General features: G+C 40.0%; 1 protein-coding gene across 4 annotated transcripts in view; it reads right to left on the minus strand.

Annotated features, from left to right (window-relative positions):
- Positions 1-15,463, minus strand: part of ZRANB1 (zinc finger RANBP2-type containing 1) — a 77,228-nt gene extending 61,765 nt beyond the window's left edge. For all 4 annotated transcript variants that reach the window (XM_079899738.1, XM_079899736.1, XM_079899735.1 and 1 more), the window contains exon 1: positions 15,001-15,463. The gene's annotated coding sequence lies outside the window, so the exon portion shown is untranslated. The remainder of the gene's footprint in view (positions 1-15,000) is intronic.
- Between the last annotated feature and the right edge of the window lie 254 nt (positions 15,464-15,717).

Below are 15,717 nucleotides of genomic sequence, written 5' to 3' on the forward strand. Positions count from 1 at the left end.
GGCAACCTGGGAAGGAATGCCAAAGACAGCAGCAGGTTGAAAAGACTGCTTACCCAACCATTAGAGATGGATGTATGTCCAGGCCAACTCTGTCTACTTCACAACTTTGCCAGGGTCAGCCTCATCCAACTAAGAAAAGAAAATAGCTAACACTTAAGCATGTACTGTGTGCCAGACACTTCTAAGCACTGTACCTATACATCAGGTAATCTCATCTTCAGAATCCTATGAAACAGGTACTACTATTATCTCCAATTTTAAAGACTGCAAACAGGAAAAGAGAAGTTGAGTAACTTGCCCAAAGTCACAAAGCTACTAAGTGGCAGAGCCAGGATTTGAACCTGGGCATTCTGGCTCCAAAGTCTGTAGCAGACAGACAATGTAATAAAAATACATTTATACTGCAGCCCATAGTCACTTATTCCCACTATCCAGAATTTGGACAATTAATAAACTGCATGTAATGCCTCACTAAACAGTCTTTCCTAGATAACCAATAACATACAATATCTAAACAAGCAAACTTAAAAAAATAAAAAACTTGTTCACACCCATTTTGCTCACATTTTAGCTTTTCAAAATTACAGAGAATCTTCCCAAAGCTTATCTAGATTGAGAACTACTGCAAAATGCCTAAAAAGTTAAGTAAGCAGGACCTAAAAAGTTATTTATAAAACAAGATATACTAAATTTTCCATGTAAAATTGAGTGGAAGAAAAAACCACCAATCTGAGGTATTTATCACGACTTTAGACTATAAAATGCCTTAAGTATTTTTAATTTTGAAGGCAATCCCTGGGGAAGAAAATATTATTAATAAAAGTCAGCCTGACTTCTCTTAAACCAATACACTAATCCAGATTACTAAAGAAACCACTGTATGTCAATTAAAATAATAAAGCCCTCCATTTGCATTGAGACAACTGAAAAAGGGAAAAGTCTCCCCAAATGACAGGTGTGTATTAATCACACTACCTATACATGACCTTGTGTTAAAGAAAAGCAAAGAATGACTATCTTTGAGATAGTTAATAAATTATTTTTATCTCTAAGAGCTTCCATTTTCCCATCTGTGAAAAAATAAATGAGTTAAACAAGATGATCTCCAGAATCTCCAAAGTCTCACATTCTTCTATGTAAGGACTCACTTTAGGGGGGACGATAAATTGGAAGGTTGGGATCTATATATAAAATAGATAATAAGAACCTACTGTATAGCACAGAGAACTCTACTCAATACTCTTTAATGGCATATATGGGAAAAGAATCTAAAAGAGAGTGGATATATGTATAATTGATTCACTTTGCTGTACACCTGAAACACAACATTGCAAATCAACTATACTCCAATAAAAATTTTTTTAAAAAGACTCACTTTAAAATCTTGCTTATTCAATTTATTTTGCAAATACTATTTCCAAAGTTAATTAAAACATTTTTTAACTTTTCCCTGCTCCATCTGTGACAAGTGACAAGCTCAAATTTTAAAATATATACTTAATATTAATGATTACTTAATGTATCTAAGCAGTAACAAAATCCTATTTCTAAAACAAAGCTATATCATACATCCATACATCATACCACCTATGAATTATTTGTGCCAAATAATAGTAACAGTTATCAAACCTGAATGTGATCAAGCTTCTAGATCTAACTACCAGTTTACAGGATCACAGGGGATAGAGGAACAAACTGATTTCCGTGGAGATGCAATCAGCAAATTCCTATGGGTGTGTGTATATTAAAACTTATATACATGTTAAAAATTAATTTGAACACTGATTTGATATTAAGAAGTTGTTTAAATGTTAAGGTGTGATTAACAGTATGGTACCTATTTTTCTAAAAGAGGACTTTTCCCTTAAGAGACACATACTGAATTATTTACAATGTTATAAAATGGCTTGAATTTGCTTTAAAATAATCCACTGGGAAGAAGCAAGAAAAATATAAATGAAACAAGACTGGCCATATGTTATTAACTGGGTGATGGATACATAAGAATTCATTCTCCTAGTCTCTCTATATGTATATATGTTTGGAATTTTTCATAATGAAAAGTTTTAAAAATCTATCAAGAAGGTAACAAATGCTATTACAGACTAAGAATTAAGGCTTAGATTGCTAAGATTAGAAAAGGAGCAAGAAGCAGTACGCTGTATATTGTTAACAGTGCTACTCAAAACTTGGTCCAGGGCCCTGCGATATTCTACAAACTGTTTACTAGTCTGTAGAGAAACTGAGAGTAAGCATTTACAAACTTTTATAGCAATTTTACAGAATAATTTTATGATTGCTGAAACTACAGCGGCGAGGCGGAATCTGTTTGGAAAATCAGGCAAGTTTCCCCGTGTTACGTGGAAACAACAATGGACACCCAGAAGGACGTTCAACACCCAAAGCAGCAGCCAATGATATATATCTGTGGAGAATGTCACAAAGAAAATGAAATAAAATCAAGGGATCCAATCCGTTGCAGAGAATGTGGATACAGAATAATGTACAAGAAAAGGACTAGGGCTTCCCTGGTGGCACAGTGGTTGAGAGTCCGCCTGCCGATGCAGGGGACGCGGGTTCGTGCCCCGGTCCGGGAGGATCCCACGTGCCGCGGAGCGGCTGGGCCTGTGAGCCATGGCCGCTGAGCCTGTGCTCCGCAGCGGGAGGGGCCACAACAGTGAGAGGCCTGCGTACCGAGAAAAAAAAAAAAAAAAAAAAAACCTACACCTAACTTAATGGTGAGAAACTAGAAACTTTCCAGCTGATATCAGTAATAAGGCAAGGACGTCCCCTCTCACTACTCCTTTTCAGTGTCAAACTGGAAATTCCTGCTAATACTGTAAAACAAGAAAAGGAAATAAAAATACAGATTGGAAAGTAAGAAATAAAATTGTTTTTATTCACAGATGACATGACTTGTCTGTGAAGAAAATCCAAAAGAATCGACAAAACTCCTGCAGCTAATACAGAATTATAACAAGGTTGCAAGATACAGGTTAAATAAGTAAATTGCTTTCCTATATACCAGCAATGAACAAATGGAATTTGAAATTTAAAACACATCGCCATTTACATTAGCACTCCCAAAACTGAATTACATAAGTATAAATCTAACAAAATATGTACAAGATCTATATCAGGAAAACTACAAAACTCTGATGAAAGAAATCCGAGAACTAAATAAATGGAGAGATACTTCACGTTCATGGATAAGAAGACTCAATATTGTCAAAATCTCAGTTCTCCCCAGCTTGATCAAAAGATTCAATGCGACCCCAATCAAAATTCCAGCAAGTTTGTGGGTACTGACAAACTGATTCTAAAGTTTATATGGAGAAGCATAATATCCAGAATAACCAAACAGTAAGAATAACCAACACAGTACCGAAGGAAAAAAAAAAGTCAGAGGACTAACTACCCTGACTTCTACACTTACTATACAACTACAGTAATCAAAACACTGGTGAAAGAACGGACAAACAGATCAATGGAATAGAGCAGAGAACCCAGAAATACACCCACATATATAGAGTCAACTGATATTTGACAAAGAAGTAAAGGCAATACAATGGAAAAAAGAAAGTCTTTTCAAAAAATGGTGCTGAAAGCACTGGACATCCACACGCAAAAAAAAAAAAAAAAAAGACTCTTAGACACAGACCTCATACCCTTTACAAAAATTAACTCAAAATGGATCACAGACCTAAATGTAAAATGCAGAATTATAAAATTCCTGTTATGAAGGTAACCTAACAGGAAATCTAGATGACCTTGACTATGTCAATGACTTTTTAGATAAAACACCAAAGACACAATCCATGAAAAATATACTTGAGAAACTAGATTTGTTAAAATTAAAAAGTTCTGTTCTACAAAAGGCATTGTCAAGAGAATGACAAGATAAGCCAAAAAAATAGGAGAAAATATTTGCAAAACACATATCTGATAAAGGACTGTTATCCAAACTATACAAAGAACTCTTGCAACTCAACAATAAAAAAAATAAACAATCTAATTAAAACATGGGCAGAGACCTGAACAGACACTTCAAGGAAGGTATACAGATGGCAAACAATACCTCATTAGAGAACTGCAAATTAAAACAGCAATGAGTTACCACTTTACACCTATTAGATTGCCTGAAATCCAGAACACTGACAACACCAAATGCTGATGATATAGATCAACAAGACCTCTCATTCATTGCTGATAGGAATGCAAAGTGGTATAGCCAAGTTAGGAAGAGAGTTCGGCAGTTTCTTAGAAAACTAAACATACTCTTACCATATGTCCTAGCAATTGTGCATCTTGTATTTACTCAAAGGAGTTGAAATTTTATGTCCACACAAAAACCTGCACATGGATGCAGCTTTATTCATAACTGCCAAAACTTGCAAGCAACCAAAGTTCAGTATAAGTGAATGGATAAATAAACTGTGGTACATCCAGACAAGGAAATATTATTCAGCACTAAAGCGAAACGAGCCAGCAAGCCATGAAGAGACATGGAGGAACCTTAAATGCATATTGCTAAGTGAAAGAAGCCCATCTGAAATGGCTATATACTGTTTGATTCCAACTATATAACATTCTGGAAAAGGCAAAACTATGGAGACAAAGATCAGTGGTTGCCAGGGGATGGCGAGGGGGAGGGATGAATAGGCAGAACACAGAGGATTTTTAGGGCAGTGAAACTATTCTGTATGATACTATAATGGTAGATACATGCCATGCTACATTTGTCAAAACCCATAAAGTGTACATACCAAGAGCGAACCTTAAAGTAAACTATGGACTCTGGTTGATAATTATGTGTCATGGTAGATTCATCAACGTAACAAATGTACCACTCAGTTGCAGGATGTTGACAGTGGGAGAGGTATGCATGTTGGGGGGGGTGTATAAGAACCCTCTGTACTTTCTGCTCAATTTTGCTGTGAACCTAAACTGCTCTAAAAACTAAAGATTATTTTTAAAAATCTACTTCTTAACAATGTTTTTAGTCACTATATCCAGGAAACATTTTTTTTAAAAAATCAGTTCTCAAAGAATAATGGGAAGTTTTAAAAAAAGGACACAAGAACTTTTGGTGTGAACCTAAAACTGCTCTAAAAAGTTAAAATAAAATCTGAAATATGTTCACACCTAAAATTTTTAATTAAAAAAAGACATAGAGGGCTTCGCTGGTGGCGCAGTGGTTGAGAGTCCGCCTGCCAATGCAGGGGAAACGGATTCATGCCCTGGTCCGGGAGGATCCCACATGCCACGGAGCGGCTGGGCCCATGAGCCATGGCCGCTGAGCCTGCACGTCCGGAGCCTGTGCTCTGCAACGGGAGAGGCCACAACAGTGAGAGGCCGGCGTACCGCAAAAAAAAAAAAAAAAAAAAGAGATAGAAATTAGCATGAAGGGCTCACACTGGCCAAATCTGGATCAACTCAAGCATCCACATAAATAACAACAGTAAAGGATTTTTAAAGCACTGACTAAGACAAATATACAAAACTCTACACACAAACTAACAGATAAATAATGGAGGAGAAAGTTCTTCCTTACAACAGAAATCAAACTAATAAATGCAAAATGAATAACTGGATTAGAAATTCACCATTAGGCAATCTCTACAACAGATTCAGAAAAGAATCATCACTGAATGTTAAAACTAGTGGGTGAAAATTTGAGAATTAACAGGATATTTAAATACTCTCCAAGTATCTCCCAACAATAACTAGTATGTTACAAAACCCGGTAGACACCTTAACCAAGTAATCAAAGTTAACCACACCAGTAATGACATCATTTGCCTCTTGATATGTTGTACTAAGAACAAAACATCACCTCTGTGGCATTCTTGCTAAAAAGTACATACTCTGACTCTGATTATGCAAAAATATCAGAAATGCCAATATTAAGAGACCTTCTACGAAATTACTAGTCCTATATTCTTCAAAAACATCAATATCATGAAAAACAAGGACTTTTCTGTTCCAGTTAAAGGAACCTATAAAAAACATGGCAATAGACTGCAACTCATGATCTGAGATTTTCTTTTGTCTTTATAAAGAATATTAATAGAACAACTGACAAAATTTAAATAAGATTTATAGAATCTTATTCTTATAAGAATTAATCATGCAATGTTAATTTCCTGAGTTTGATAACTCTATTGTGGTTACATAAGAGAAAGACCTTGTTTTTAGGAAATACACACTGAAATATTTAGAGATTAAGGGGTATCAAGTCTGCAATTTACTTTCAAACAGTTCTGGGAGAAAAATACATTTGTACTTATATATGTCCACATCACACAATAAACCTTATAATTTACAAAATACTTTCACATACATCATTGTTATTCTGACAAAAACCAAGAAATAGGTACACAACAGTCCTTTTATATGAGAGTAAATGTGGCCTCCTATATCTAAAAATTTCTCAAGAATTGTCTGTTTTTTCTACCCCTACAACCAAGCCCTAGTTCATCATTTCTCTCAAATATTTTATTTATTATTCTAACTGGTCTTCCAACCTTCATACTCCATATCTCTGCCAGAGTAATCTGTCCAAAAAAAAAAAAAAAAATCTGGTGTTGTTATTCAGCCGCTTTAAAAATTTCAAGACCCCAACACTAAGGTGAAAAATCCTAAACAGGACATAAAAGAACCTTCCAAACACAAACACACGTGTGTGTCAAGAATATCCTACAATATTTCCCTTCAGCGATTTACTGCCTTTCACCAAAGCATTATTAAGGGGAAATCTACTTTATTTTACTATGGGAAGATCAGTTCCATCTCTTGTTATTTTATATAGAGAAAAATGTACTGCACTTTTTAGATGTGAGTTCATGTCCCTCTCCACCTCTTACTAAGTCAGGGATATTGGCCAAACCCTTAAGATCCAAGCCTCTTCATCTGAAAAAATTATGGTAATGCCTTTCCTGTCCTTACACGAGGGCTAACACCAATAATGTCAAGATCCACATCCAATAATTAATATTATGAACAAATGTCAGCGTGAAATAACACCACCTTAAATTTTATATGAAGCTTCAGGTCACAGAAAACTTCTATTATTTCACTTCATCTTCGGAACCCTCAGGTAATTTCCTGTAAGGTACCCCAGAATCCTTCTGAGGTACAAGTATCTTCATTTTAATGACAAGGAATCTGTGGCTTCAGGAAAGGTGAAATGACTTGTCCACACTTACAAAGCTTTAGGAAGTAAAGCCCAGATTCTGACTCCTGTTTTCTCTCACAAATGCACCACAGCCTTCCAGAGTTACAAAAACTTATTTCCCTAGAACGAAATGTGAATATTAGGTTACAAGATGGACTGACTGTATATAGTTACTGTCTCTATCTACAACAAGACATTGACGCTACCTCCAAAACAAATCCCAAAATCTGAATTTTTCTCCAGATTACCCTACCATACCCCTAGTCCAAGCCACCATCAACTCTCACGATTACTACATAACCTCCCCACTAATCTTGCTGCTTCTATTCTATCCACCATCCTCGCATGGAAGCCAGGTGGATCCTTTAGAAACATAAACCAGGTCACAACACAAGGACTTAAAATCCTCTAATGGCTTCCCAACCCACTCAGAATAAAATTAAAATTCCCCAGCGGATTTTGTTCTGTTCCTTTTACAAGCAAGCTCATTTTCACCATAGGAGTTTTGTATTAGAACTCTCCTCTGCCTAGAATTCTCTTTCCCCATATTTTCACATGGTCAGCTCTTGTCATCAAAAGCTAGGTTTAAATAACACCTCAGAAAGATTTTCCCTCACCAGACTGATGTCATTCTCCACCACATTACCCTACTTTCATTATATTATCTGCAGAGCACCTATCACTACTTGGGTTTGGTTTGGGTTTTTTTGTTTTTTGTTTTTATTTTTGTTTTTCCTTGTTTGCTCTCTCTTTATACTAGAATGTAAATACAAGTAACAGAGACTTTGTCTTGTTTGTAGAGTTATCTGAACATCCAGTACAATTACTTTCTAAAATGCTTAACACTGAACAAGTCGTTACTAAATGTTTTAACTCGGTAGTCTTTGTAACAGTATTTCATGTAATCTACTTTTTTGAAAATCCTAAACAATCTCAGATCACACAGCAGGTGCCCAACAATTATTAACTTAATTTGAATGAATTTCTATAAAAACAAGGCCTTCAGATTTTAAGCTTAATACAACAAATATCCTCAAACAAATCCCCCTACACACACACACACACACACACACACACACACACACACACACACACACACACACACACACACACACACACGGAGACAGAGAACCCTTCCCTCTTCCCACCTGTAAAGATGATCCACACTGAAGAGGATCACTTCTCCTTTCTATTTCCCAGCTCCTTGACAATACTAGCTCAAGGGGAAAAAGAGGATCAGGGACTGGAGAAGGAATAAGGCATTCATATCCAGGTGCTATGAGCACCATTCCAACCTCATCCACATGCTTTAGCCATACTGTACCCTCTGCTGGTCCTTATATGTGGCATGTAATTTTCATATCTCCATGCCTTCACCTACAATTGCTTCTGCACACGATGTTCTCCCACTCCCACCTCCCATTCTTACCTGGTTCTATATATACCTAGAAACTTGTCACTCCTTCTTCAAAGACTAGCTCAAATGTTCCCACTTCTGTAAAACCCTTCTTGACCCAATCCTAATCTTGTGCTAATTTAGTCACTTCTTTACCACTTCATAGTACTTAGTTTTGTGGAATAAGGTTTCTTTCTAATGATCAACTGAAAAATTCACTTTTACGTCTCTATAAACAATGTTTGCTATAAAACAGTTGCTCACTAATCATTTAGACAATAAAAAGCAATTCAATATTCTCCTGGTATCAAAGGATAGTATTCCAAACAAAGATTAGTCTAAAGTTCTACAAATTCCTGTCGTTCCCCTGTTTAAAAACAAACTTTAACTTCATTAAATACCAAAAAATGAAGTTAATTACCCACCCCAACCAGAAAAGGATTTAAAAGTGGTTTGTTAAAAATTACAGAAATGATAGGCCTCACGGCGAGAACAACAACCAAAAAAAACCATTACAGAAATGGTCTTGCCTTCAGAATTCCAATCACAAGCGTACTGCTGCAACTTAATGAGCAACACTCAGTAGAAATCCTTTTCTCCATCTGCAAAGTAAGGATAATTTCTTCATACATCCAGGGAATACTGTCTTGCAATAATCAATTGATGGCTGAGAATAATTATGTTACTAAAGCTAACTGAATTTCAGCAAATGATGCTGGGACAACTTGACAGCCCTCTGCAAAAGAATAAATTTGGATCCCTATCTCATACTATATACAAAACTTAACTCAAAATTATCAAAGACCTAAATGTAAGAGCTAAGAACTGTAAAATTCTTAGAAGAAATGCAAATCTTCTTGACCTTGGATTATACAATGGCTTCTTAGAGATGACACCAAAAGCACAAGTGACAAAAGAAAACAGATAAATTGGACATCAAAATTAAAATCTTTTGCGTTTCAAAGTACACCATCAATAAAGAGATAACGTACAGAACAGGAGAAAGTATTTGCAAGTCATCTGACTTGTGTCCAGAATATATAAAAAACTCTCACAACTCAACAATAAAAAGACAAATAACCCAACTGAAAAATGGGCAAAGGATTGGAGTAGACATTCTCTAAAGATACACAAACGACCAGTAAGCACATGAAAAGATACTCGATACCACCAGCCATTAGGGAATGCAAATAAAAACTAGGAGATTCCACTTCACTAAGACAGCTATAATAAAAAAGACAGACAATAACAAGTGTTGATGAGGATGTAGAGAAATGGAACCCTCATACATTGCTGGTATAAATGCAAAAATGGTACAACCACTTTAGAAAACAGTCACAAAGTTCCTCAAAGGTTAAACACAGAGTTACCATATGAACCGGCAATTCCATCCTAGGTATCAATATATACCCCCCAAAAAATGAAAACTTATGTCCACACACAAGTTTGTACACAAATGTTCACAGCAGCATATTTCATAAAAAGCCAAAAAGTGGAAACTACTCAAATGCCCATCAATCAATGAATAGATAAATATAAACAAAATGTGGTATGTACCCATACATGGAATATTATTCAGCCATAGAAAAGAATGAAGTACTGATACATGCTACAAGATGGATAAACCTTGAAAACGATAAGTGAAGTGAACAAAGCCAGATACCAAGGGTCATATAAAGAAAGTTCCAAAAAGCAAAACTTGAATTTTCACGCACTGACAACTATTTACATAGCATTTATATTGTATTAGGTATTATAAATAATATAGATATGATTTAAAGTATACAAGAGGTTGTGTGTAGGTTATATGCAAATATTTTGCCATTTTATATGAGGGAATTGAGTATCCCTAGATTTGGGGATCCAAGAGGGATCCTGGAACCAATCCCCCACAGATACCAAAGGACGACTATATTGTTTGATTCCATTTATATGAAATGTACAGAACAGGTAAATCCATAAAGACAGAAGTAGATTACTTGTTGCCAGGAACTGGGGCAAAGAGGGAATGACTGCTAATGGGTACAAGGTCTATTTTGGGGGTGATGAACATGTGCTGAATAGTGGTGATGGTTACATAACTTTGTAAATACACTAAAAACCAATGAATTCCATACTTTATAAGTGTGAATTTTTTGTTTTATGAACTAAACCTCAATTAAGCTGTTATTGTTAAAAAAATTTTAAAAGACGGAGATATATGCAACTGATTTCCAACAATGCCTCATCCACTCGAATATTTTTTATTTATGTAAATTCAATCCACATAAAAATCTGACTTGCCAAACTGTACAAAATAAAAAGCCAAAAGTGTGAGGGGCTTCCCTGGTGGCGCAGTGGTTGAGAGTCCGCCTGCCGATGCAGGGGACACAGGTTCGTGCCCCGGTCCGGGAAGATCCCACATGCCGCGGAGCGGCTGGGGCTGGGCCCGTGAGCCATGGCCGCTGAGCCTGCGCGTCCGGAGCCTGTACTCCGTAAGGGGAGAGGCCACAACAGTGAGAGGCCCGCGTTCCACAAAAAAAAAAGAATAAAAAATAAAGGAAATTAGTTTTTTCATTACTAAAAAGTTCAATTCACTAGGCACCTGAAAAATAAATTTTATGTTCCTGACCAACCTCCACTTTAAAATTCAAACTAATGACTCTTTTCAAAAATTTAATCTTAACCAAAATACGACCCTCCCAGAGAGCAAAGAATGAATGCTTACTGATCCAGATTTCTCAAGTGGTGAAATTACTGATGTAATTCTGTGAAAGTCCCTTTTACAAATGCAAGTAGCCTAAGTAAAAATGCTTAGTATTTCTGGAAAGTTAACAGATTAATTTTAGCTTCAATTATGCTAAAAAGGTTTCTGAAGCTTAAAAAAAAAGCTTTTATGTAAACTAGTTTCTAAAAACCAGTCAATTTCAGGGGGAAAAAAATATTTTGATGAACTGGAGGAAGAACACAAGTTTCCACAAAGATGCAGTGGATAAATCAAGATGATTTACTGCTAGGAGACTATGTATCCATAAAACATCAGGCCTCTCACTCATACATACAACACAAGAGGAACGTACACACCTGTTCTCCAACTACATCAGCAACCACCCATGTGCTACATAATTACACGTAATTATCCTTGGGATACAAAAATACTATGGATGGGCTTGTTTGTGTTTCTTCCAACAGTGTTGACAGGTAGCAGTGAATCACACATTCTCCTGAGTCTCATCTGCCTCATGATCAATGACACATGCTGCCAACATCTGAGGTTAAGGATGCAAACTGAGACTGCAGATTACTGTCTCCTGCCCATGATGCTAAATGTTACCTATGTACAAATATGGCAATGACAACAGTGCCACTGGTGCCAAACTCAAACCAAAGTAACCGCCCCAAACTCAAATCTGAAGTAAACTACAGATCTGTAGTACTTATACCATTATCAAAATGTTGAGCATCCTCTACAGAAAGAGAACCATGCTGATAATAGATATAAACATACTGGCCAAAAAAAACTTTTTAGAGACAGCCATGGTTTCAAATATTTTGTCTCATTAAGTCATCAAAGCCCGGGCTTCCCTGGTGGCGCAGTGGTTAAGAATCCGCCTGCCAATGCAGGGGACACGGGTTCGAGCCCTGGTCCGGGAAGATCCCACATGCCACGGAGCAACTAAGCCTGTGTGCCACAACTACTGAGCCTGCGCTCTAGAGCCCGCGAGCCGCAACTACTAAGCCCGCGTGCCACAACTACTGAAGCCCACACGCCTATAGCCCGTGCTCCGCAACAAGAGAAGCCACCACAATGAGAAGCCCACGCACCGCAACAAAGATTAGCCCCTGCTCGCCACAACTAGAAAGCCTGGGCGCAGCAACGAAGACCCAACGCAGCCAAAAATAAATAAATTTTTTTTTAAAAACCCATCAAAGTCCAACTTTGAAATCAGCAACTCCAATACTCAGAGGAGTATAAACTTCATATTCTAGAACAACTCTATAACCAAAATACTTTGTCAACGTATTCATATTTTCAGTGCTTAATATATGGTCTCCACAGATACATGGTTTAGGATTCATACCCACTCCTCAAAGGTCTTAAAAATCTAACTGGGAAGCCGAATAAAGACATAAAAAGATAAACTGAAATCCAGGCTAGCATATGCTAAGAAAAAAAAAAAGAAGAAGAAGAAGAAAACAGTCCCACACAGGAGAGGTATGAATAGATCCCTTGGGGTTGAACTAGTCAAAAAGGCTTCTCAAGAGACTGGGCCCAGAGTAAAGGGAGTATCCGTGAATACAAGCAGAAAAGAGTTTCAAACAGAAAGAAAGGCACAAAGAAAGGCCAAGAGGAGGGATTTCACAGGAACAACAAACAAGTTAGTTTGGCTGGAACTAAAGATTCACAAAGGGAAGAAATGAGTTAAGACTGAAGAATGGATCAGGGCCAGATTACAGAGAAACCTGAAAACCACACCAAGGAGCTTAAACCTTACTTTGCATGTAACAAGGAGAGTTCCGGAACTTTTTATGTTGTGATGTGAGAAGGTGAGTGTTAAAATGTGCAAGATATTATTTACCCAAGGCATTAGCGGAGCACAAATAGTCCAGGTGAAACACATCACTGGGAGAAAACGTATTCAAAGCCCAGGTGCAAAAGCTTATTATTGGGGAAGGAGGGAAGTGAGCAGCAATGCTCAAATAACAACGCTGAACCAAGTTAAATAAAAAGCTACAGTGGTCTACTTTTGCAGCTCCCATTTATTTAAAGCCTCCATCTACTATAAAAGCGATACAAGTATAAAGCACATTGAAGAGCTCTCACTATATCAGTTACACACAGGAGGCAATTTACCTCAAATATCCTACATCTGGATCATGAGTTCCAAAACTATGCTAATCCTCTGACTTTAAATGCAATATGCCAAACCCTTATCAGCACACAGAGCTGGATCAAGGCCATAAGCTACCATGAATGAGTTCATCATACTAACCCAAGCACATTTCAAGAGTAAATAAATGGGTGTCTCAATGTTCTGAAGCATTAACAAAAGGTGTTGAAACATCAACAGAAATAAAAATCCCTCATGACATTCAAATAATATCCTCCCCAAAGATTAAAATGTGCCATTACTGTCCTCTCAGTCCCCGACAGCCTATAAAAACAATGTTATGAAACTTTAGTATAAGAAGGTGACTGCATATCATAAGATCCAGAAATCAAGGGGGAATCAGGATTCTAGATTTCTTTACAACTGCCTCACTTAATTAATAATATTAATAACCAGGAGGAGAGATCCAGCTTAATTTTTCACAAACCTAGTTTAATGACTTTCCTAAGACCCCTGGCACAAGCCAAGATCAATATTCCTTATGGTTTCCCCTGGCTTATGGTTTGAATACTGAGTCATCCACGTTTGATAAAAACATGGGTACCCTTGAGGTCGCACAAGTGATAAAGAAGTCAACTAAAAAGAGACTTTAGAAAAAACACTCATTATATAACGTTTCCATGAGGTAAAGATTTCTCTTCAACTGTACATTAAATTTATTGACAACAACATAACAGCTCATACGGTGAGCAAACAGACCAAAATATTGGATAGAGAGGACGGCGTTTAACCTCATAGCCTACGGAGTTATGGAATCAATTGACTGAAATACCAAATTCTCAGCCAGAGTTTCAAAACACCAGTGTTATCTCAAAGATAATGGGCCGGTTCAAACTTCCAGGCTGAACCTAAACTGCTGGTCCCTTGTGCTTAACGCAAGTATTCATTACAGTCCTTTTGTCTGTGAAACGACCCACACCAAACCACAGCGGAGAAAATAATAGAGAGTTGCACGGAACCATCGTTATCGCGAGCGAGAGAGCTAGACGATCTTGCCACGAGTTCCAGCTCCTCCTCCCCAGCCCACCCCCGTCGCCCCCCATCTTTCTAGGACAGAAAAGGCAACAACGGAAGGCCACCGCGGGAGGCGAAGAGGAAGCGGCCAAGGGACCGAAGTTTGGGGCCCAGTACCAACTTGTGGCGATGGACCCAAGTATTTAGGGCCTACCGCAGAGCGCGAGAGAAACCCCACTCCCCAGCCCGGAGGTGGCAGGAAAAGAAGTCGGGGGGAAGGGGGGTCATCTGGCGGAAGAGAGGTGGCAAGGCAGGCGGCGCGTCCAGCCGCGGCTGATCCATGGTCGGTAAACAAGCCGAGCGGACCCACCCTCCCACAGCCCCGGGCCTGTCCCCCCATCGGGAAAGCCCAAGATGGAAGCGCGGAGGAGCCAGACCTTGCCGCCTCCCCTCTCCTCGCCTGCGACGCCTACCCGGGGGTCGCTGGCGGACGGCCCGGGAGACCCAGCGGCCTGGGCGCCATCAGGGAGCGAGGGGCCCGGGCAGGCCGCGGCGGAGCCGCGAGGGGCCTGCAGCGGGGCGCCCTCCCGGGGCCCGGTTACCTGGCGGCGGCGGTGGCTCTTCCTCCAGCTCCTGCTCCTCCTCCCCGTCCGACGCTCGGCGCCCGGCGGCCGCGGCGGCGGCAGCGACTCCCCGAGCAGCCCGCGGCGACGAGCCGAGCCCGGCCCCTCTCCGCCTCCCTCCGCGCCGCCGCCCGCCCCGCTGCTGCCGCCTCCGCCCTCTCCCCTCAGTCAGGACATGGTCACCGCGGGCCCGCGCGCGACTCCCGCTGCCGGAGGCGGGGGCAGAGGGGCGGAGAGCAGGCACGGAGGCGGGGGGACACAGGGGGGGAGGGGGAGAGAGGAGGGGGGGTGGCCTCGGGAGCAGCGGGCTCCTAATGGCGGCGGTGAGGGGCCCCGGAGCCAAAAAAACCCCACGGCAAGCAGCACAACGTCAAGGCCAGACCCCGCCGCTCGTCGCCGTGTTATTGGCCCCGAGGCCGCCAGCGGCGCAGCCAATGGTCGGCCGCCTCTTTCCGGGCGCAGAAGGCGGGCCGCGGAAGGGGGACGTCACGCCGGCGCCGGGCCCCGATTGTGAGGCGGCGGCGCGCGCCGGCCCCCGGGTCCCGCCCCCTGTGCGGCGGCCGGTTGGCTGGGGCTGCGGGACTTCGGCGACGTGCGGGGCACGCCGGGAGGCGACGGCGCGGCGTGCGCGGGGCACGGGGACGCAGCCGGGGCGGCCGGGAGGACGTTCTTGTGGCTGCCCAGCTCCTAGTGAAC

The sequence above is a fragment of the Stenella coeruleoalba genome (assembly GCF_951394435.1).
Source record: "Stenella coeruleoalba genome assembly, chromosome: 16".
Lineage (NCBI taxonomy): Eukaryota > Metazoa > Chordata > Mammalia > Artiodactyla > Delphinidae > Stenella > Stenella coeruleoalba.